Source organism: Arachis ipaensis, chromosome B09, assembly GCF_000816755.2.
Source record: "Arachis ipaensis cultivar K30076 chromosome B09, Araip1.1, whole genome shotgun sequence".
Taxonomy (NCBI): domain Eukaryota; kingdom Viridiplantae; phylum Streptophyta; class Magnoliopsida; order Fabales; family Fabaceae; genus Arachis; species Arachis ipaensis.
The window spans coordinates 129,966,021-129,973,752 of NC_029793.2; positions in this window are offsets into that span (position 1 = coordinate 129,966,021).

The window sequence follows — 7,732 nt, forward strand, 5'->3', positions numbered from 1 at the left end:
GACTTAAAAATACAAAAATAATATAATATTTTCAACCTAACGTGCCAGTTTGTCCTGCCATGTTAAAATCTGCAAGTTAACTGAAATATGGTTGGTAACTTGGTAAGTTGATTTTTTTTAATGAGCATAATTTCTTAGTCTAACTTGCTATTTTTTAACGAGTTAAATAGGCTAGTCCAACGGAATTAATTCATTTTTATCACCCCTAATAGTCTTGAAGGAGTTAAGCCCCACTTTGGTCTCTGAGATTGACGAGTTGCACTGATTTAGTCCTTCAGATTTCAATTGCACCAAATTAGTCTCCCAGATTCAAAAAAATGCACCACGTTAATCCTTACCATATTTTCCATCACCGGAGGACTGACGCCGTTAGTGACTTGGCAAATATTGCCACGCTGGACACACTGAAAACGGCGTCGTTTCTAAATTGGCGCTAAAAACCCCCTTTGAGCGACGTCGTTTCTATGCGATGGAAAACAAAATGTTGGCCTCTCCCTCTTTTGTGTTCACTCTTCGTCTTCAACCCCTCCATGACTGACACAGAGGAAAAACGTCTCTCTTCCGTTACTCATTGAGAATAGGAACGAGTAAGCAATAGAATTCCGGAGACTGCTTGATCACAAGTGAAGACTGAACAGTTGTCTGAGGAGGTACTTTGCTGCAACAAGGAGCTTCTGTTCCATCACCGAGGTTAGTGAAGGTTTTAAAAATTTATTTTTTCAAATTTTAGGAAATGCGTTGATGGTTATTGATCATAGTTTATTGCTTTGTATATTATTTTTTCCTAAGGTTTGTAGTGGAATTTGGGCTAGGGTTTTATTTGGATGTTGTCTGCAACTATTTTTTTGGGGTTTGTCTTCATGCTCTGTTCCGATGGTGGATAAATGTGTTTTATTTTGATATATGTTTCTATAATGTATGAATGTAGTTGATGAAAACTATCTTAAAGGGATCATTGTGTGGAACTGGTGTTGAAAAGAAATTTTTTTGAATCATGCAGATGGATGTGCACTTAGATATTATGTTCCACCATGGGAGAAAGTTTCAGAAAGATGAAAACGGGATGACTATATATTCTCCTGATAAGAAGGCATGCGTTGGTGACATTGATGTAGATACTTTAGATGTTTTTTGGGTGAGAAATTATTATAAGGAACTAGGATATGATAGGATAGGAGAATGTTGGTGGCATGTTCCCGGGAGGAGTTTAGACATTGGGTTAAGAGCTCTGAATTGTGATGATGAGTTGAGAGAGATGTGTTTCATGGGTGAAAAGAATGAGGGGCTGGTTGATGTTTACTTTGAGCATGTAGTTTCAACACCAGAAATTCTTGAGGGAAATGAGATTGTGGAGTATGTTGAGGGTGACCATGATGATTTGAGAGAGGTTAGTGATGAAGCTGACAATGAACCCTACAAGATGAAACCCCAAACCAAGCTAATATACCCACTACCCCTGCTGATGAGACTCCATTCACCAAGAACACTGAACCAATGCATAATACCTCACCACCCAAGACCACAGAACCAACAGATCCTGGTGCTAATAACCCAACACCCCAAAACAATAATCCCACTACCACACCCAACTCTAATCTTAGCCAAGCTACTACTGCAAAGCCTGTTACCACTACTCCTCCAGTTCTCCCAAAAATGAAACCCAATACAAATGTCAACCCAAATCTGAAATCCAATACTACATCATCACATAAGGCCACTGCCAACCCGAAGAATGCCTTTAAGCCCAAGCCCAAGCCCAACCAGAATTCTGTGTCCAAGCCCAAACCAAAGCCAAAGCCCAAAATCAGAACTAAAGCCTATTGCACAAGGTCCGCTTCACAATTGAGGACAAGGCATCAACATGAGAAGAAAAAACAAGTGCTGAGGTTGTCTTCTTCTAAAGATGAACACACCACAGAGGACAGTTCATATGATCCTGGGAGAGATGATAGCTCAACTGATGATGATATTGTTAAAAAATGTGAGATCAAGAGGAGAGAGCCTCGGGATAAGCATGCACCTGCTGAGGGACTAGCAAAGTCTAAGAGGAAGTTTCTTAACGATGATGATGCATTGGTGGTGGATGATGAGGAGTGTGATGTGGACTTAAGTTTTTTAAAAGTCCTTGTGACAGGAGATGAAAACCTTGACAACTCATATGATCCTGGAGTAGAGTCTGATGGTGCCAACTCTTGGCACTCGGAGGAAATGAAGACTCCTCCTCCTTCGAAAGATGAATTTTCTGAAGAAGAGCCAGATGATGTATTCCCGGTATTTAGAGATGGTATTCGGTTCGGTGATTTAAAACTTGAGGTGGGGATGAAATTTAATACAAAGTCTGAGTTCAGAGAGGCAGTGAGAGAGTTTACAATTCAAGAAGGTAGGAGGATTCAGTTTATTAAGAACGATGCTGTGAGATGTAGGGCTGTCTGTAAGGCTGAGGAGTGCAAGTGGGTGGTATATGCATCACGAGATCACGAGGAGACATGTTGGCAGATAAAAACCTTCAATGAAGACCACACATGTGCTAGAGAGGCCACCAACCGAGTTGAAAATAGAAACTGGTTGACTAGCAAGTTAGTGAAGAAGGTTAGGAAATATCCTAACTTCAGACAATGTGAGGTAGCTGTCTACTTCAAGTCCAAGTGTGATCTGGTGCTAAATAGGAATTCAATTTCTAGAGCCTTGGCAGACGCTAGAGCTGTGGTGTATGGAGATGAGAAGGCCCAGTATGCAATGGTAAGGGACTATGGAGAAACCCTATTGAAGTGTAATCCGGGTTCAACAGTTAGAATAGGAACCATCCCCCAACCAGATGGAGAGGTGATCTTTCAGAGGATGTATGTATGTCTTAGTGGGTGCAAGAATGGTTTTAAGGCAGGGTGCAGGCGACTGATTGGTTTAGATGGTGCGTTCCTTAAAACTCAAACTGGAGGCCAGATTCTATCCGCTGTGGGTCAGGACGCAAATCATCACATCTATGTTATAGTATGGGCAATTGTGGATGTCGAGAACACGGAAAACTGGAGGTGATTTCTAGAGCTACTCCATGAGGACCTCAGAGACTATAAAGAAAACAAATGGTGCTTCATGAGCGACATGCAGAAGGTAAATATAAATTGCTAGTGCATGCCCTTTCATAGTAGGTTGTAGTATTAGAACAATTCTTATGGTATAGCCTATTGCTATGTAATGTAAGTTCTTTGAGTATTATGTGTCCACATGATGGTCTGAATAGCTGTGAACTGAATTGTATGCTGTGAACTGAATGACTATACTGTTTGTGTATAGTATGATGTGAACTGAATTGTATGCTGTGAACTGAATGACTATACTGTTTGAGTATTATGTGAACTGAATGACTATACTGTTTGTGTATAGTATGCTGGTAACATGACTTAGGGACTATTATGTATCACGTATTCTAACTCAGGGACTTTTATGTGTCACGAATTATATCTAAGGGATTATTATGTATCACAATGTGTAACTTAGGAACTATTATGTATCACGATTTGTAACTAAGGGACTATTACATATCACGAATTGTATTTGATTCACATGCAGGGTCTGCTTTCTGCAGTCCAGGAGGTAATGCCTCATGTCCACCATAGGTTCTGCGTGTGGCACTTATGGAGAAATTTTAACAAGCAGTGGAAGGATTTAGAGTTAAGGGGTTTACTTTGGGAATGTGCGTGATCAACAACTTATCAAGATTTCTCTGACAATATGAAGAAGATTAAGAAAATTAATGAAGAGGCGTGGAATTGCCTGAACAAGTGGCCTATGGAATCCTGGACAAAGTCAGCATTTAGTCATGCTCCTAAACTGGATAATATCTGCAATAACCCTTGCGAGGTCTTTAATGCAAGAATTAAGGAAGCAAGGGCCAAGCCAATCATCACGCTACTTGAGGAGGTTAGAATGTTTGTCATGAGAACAATCGCTAAAAACAAAGTTAAGTTAGCCAACCATGTGGGAAAGCTACCACCAGTGGTTCAAAGTAGGTTGGACAAGATCAGGAAGGAGTCTAAAAGTTGGATGCCAATCTGGACAGGGGATGATGAGTATGAGAAGTTTGAAGTTCATGGTCATCCAACTAACATGGTAGTGGATTTTGGCAAGTGACTCTGCACATGTCAATTTTGGATACTAACAGGTAATTAAATACTTTATTAACCAAGAGACCTGTGTTAAATACTTTAATGACACATTACTTTGTTAATTCCTTCAGGAATGTCCTGTGTGCATGCGTGTGCAGCCCTCGCAAGGGTGAATAAGAGTCCTGAAGATTTTTGTCATAAGTGGCTCACCATGGACGCATATAGAGACACTTATGCACATTACATAAATCCATTGCCTGGACAATCTCTTTGAAAAAAATCTGACCAGAATAGACCACAAGCTCCAAAGAAAAAGAAGAAGCCAGGACCAGTAACAAAGAAAAGGAGAAAGGATGCAGATGAGGGTAATGAGGGAAGCAAGAAATCTAAGGTAACTGGGACTCTAAAGAGATAACTAAAACCGTTTACTTGCAAATACTGTCTACAAAAGGGGCACACAAAGAGGGGTTGTCCAAAAAAGAGAGCAGCTGATGTTGCTCAAGCTCTTGCTGATGCAGCTGCTAAGACAAAGCCCACTAAACAAGCACCTACTCAAGCTCCTCCAGATGCACCTGCTCAGGATCCTCCAGAAGCACCTTCTCAAGTTGCTCCAGAAGCCCCTGCTCAGCCACCTGCACCAGTTGAGATCGACCTCTCCCAGCCAAACTACTCCGATGCACAACAGTCCCAACATAGTCAAGAGGTAGTTGCATTTAGTTTCACAACTCATACTCAAAATTGTTGTTTTTAGTTCAACTGAATTTATGTCCTACTGAAACAGGATCCACCTGCGAGGCCATCCAAGTTGCAGACAAGAAGGAGGTCCTCCACACCACCATCAGGATCGATCACTGTGGATCCCCTACAAGGAGCAAGCTCAGCCACATCTTCAAGACTGGCTAACTTCCTGAAATTTGTCCCAACACCTGACTTCAAGCCACCAAGGAAGAAGAAATGAAGATGTACCTAATCCTGTTTTTCCCTATTTTGGATGAAACTTTGCATCTTTTTGTAAATCATGCTTTTTGTTTTGTGGGCTAAATTTATGGCAGTAGACTTTTAATATATTTGAATAGAATATGACAATGATGGCACTCTGTGTCCTTTGGCTAAGGTGTATTTTGTCTTAAGAGTTGTCATTACTATGGCAGGATTATTGTTACTTTTATTAAAACTTATTGATATGGATATTATTATTGTTACAATTTCTTCCAGCTTCAATTATGCTACTTCAGATGCATTTTTTTGCAATTTCTTTCAGTAATTTCATTGAATGACAGAAAATAACTATGACATTTGAGAATGAAAATTTTTCTTTCTTCTAATACACTTCCACCCTGAATACAGTAACACAAACTCATCTTCAAGCTTTAACTACCAACATAAAACTAACAACAAAAACTATAAACAAAGCCAAAACTAAAATGTACATTTTTTGGGTTCTAACTTCAGCTTCTATCTTCCCAATTCTCCAAGCCAAATCCACCCTAACTTGGTCACCATCCACACTAGACATTACCCTTCCTCTCAGGTCTTCTTCTCTAATGTCAGCCCAGACAAACAAACCACACCACCTCTTACCATTAATATTGTAGTTAAGGCACCCAAAGAATGGCTTGTTAGGGTTAGCCTCTGTTGTGGACCACCGAAGAACAGGGCGGCACCCACACCCACACCACTGCGGAACACCCGACACTCTATTTCGACTGGAACTCCTTGTGTTGGACTGCATGGAACTCTGGCTCCCACTTGCAATCATGCTAGTAAACTCGGAAGGGAGCAAGAGACGAAGAACCAGAGAGAAACGGGAAGAAGAAGAAGATGATGGGGTCACATGATGAACTTAGGTTTTAAAAGGGGGATAAGGACTAAATTGGAGCAAATCAAACTTTAGACCACGTCATATAACCGTTAGTGTGTCCAGCATGGAAATATTTGCCAAGTCACTAACGGCATCAGTCCTCCGGTGACGGAAAATAGGGTAAGGACTAACGTGGTGCATTTGTTCGAATCTGAAGGACTAATTTAGTGCAATTGGGATCTGGAGGACTAAATCAGTGCAACTCGTCAATCTCAGGGACCAAAGTGGGGCTTAACTCAGTCTTGAAGCCTCTCTCTGTATATAATTTGAGAGAATAACTTCTAATAAGTAGTTGAGAAATATATTAAGTTGTTGATATTTATTATTTTTTTACACACATATTTACACTTATAAATGTATAAAGTTTGCACACACATGTTACAAATATCATGCACACATAAATTATTATAGAGATAAGTAATGTGATTTGTTTCTAAATTTTAGGGTCAAAATCAAATTCGTCTCTATTGTTAGTTTGGATTTAAAATCATTCTCAACATTTTATTTGATATGAAAATCATTTTTTTGATTTTTTACAGACAAAAATACTCTCTACTACCATCACCTTTACCATCACTATCTCTCTTACTCCCACCAAATACCAATAATCAGATTCAAGAACACCAATAATAACACATTATTCAAATTCAAAAATAACAAAATCAACACACAACAACAATAAAATCAGAAAATAACAAATTAAAATCATAATCAGAAGCAAAAGCAGAAACCAAAGCAGAAGTCAAACTCGAATCAGAAACAGAAGCTGAAGCAGAAGCAGAATCGGCGAGGTGCAGTGACGAGGTACAGCGGTGAGGAACAGTGGCGAGGACGCGAAGTGGCGGCAAGGTCGGTAGAAGCGACAGCAATGGCAGAACGCGACAGCGAGCTCTCTTCCTGGCTCGCTTCTCCTCTCTCCCACGCAAGCTCTCTCTCCCTCTGGTTCTGATTTCCAACAGCGACGACGGTTCCAAGCTCTGCTCTCTCCCTCCTCATTCTTTTTTTTTTTTTTTAATTTTATAATTTTTTTATTAGGAGTAATTTAGTAATAAAATTAAAAATTTTATTAAAAAAACGATTTTAATATCAAATGAAACGTTGGGACGATATTAAATCCAAAACAGCGTTGGAGACGAATTTGATTTTGATCCTAAACTTTAAGGACTAAAACAGTACTTATCCCATCATTATATTTTAGACTTCTCTTCAATTTTATATGAAGTGTCGGTTACCGAGATCACGTAGACATACATTTCCAGAGCATACTGACACAAATGTGCAATGTTCTGAAAACCCGAATTAAGAACCACCAGTAAATTGCTAAATTAGTAAAAAATCTATCCGTTGGACCGAATTAAAAACCAATCAATTTTTGGCTCATTTTTAAATATGGAGAATATGTTGGTGTTTTGAACAAAAATGGATGTTTTTGGTATATTTGGATGTTGGTGAACATGTCAGATGTGTAGCATCAACATGTGAGGGACGTGTTGCTGACGTGGTAATATGTGATTCGAGGACACCTTCAACACGTGGGGGCGTATTGATGACATGTCGAAGTGTGATTGGATGGCAGCTTTAATACGTAGGGAGTGTGTTGCTGATGTGTCACTCTGTGTTAATTCTATGGCGATGCAACACGTGGTGTGCATACCTATATAAGGCCAAACTCGGTACCATTTTATTGCAAAGAAAAGAGTTGTTTGAGTGTATTTCTAGTGTGATGAAGGGTATCACAAACTTGGTAGTGTATCACAACAGTGAGATT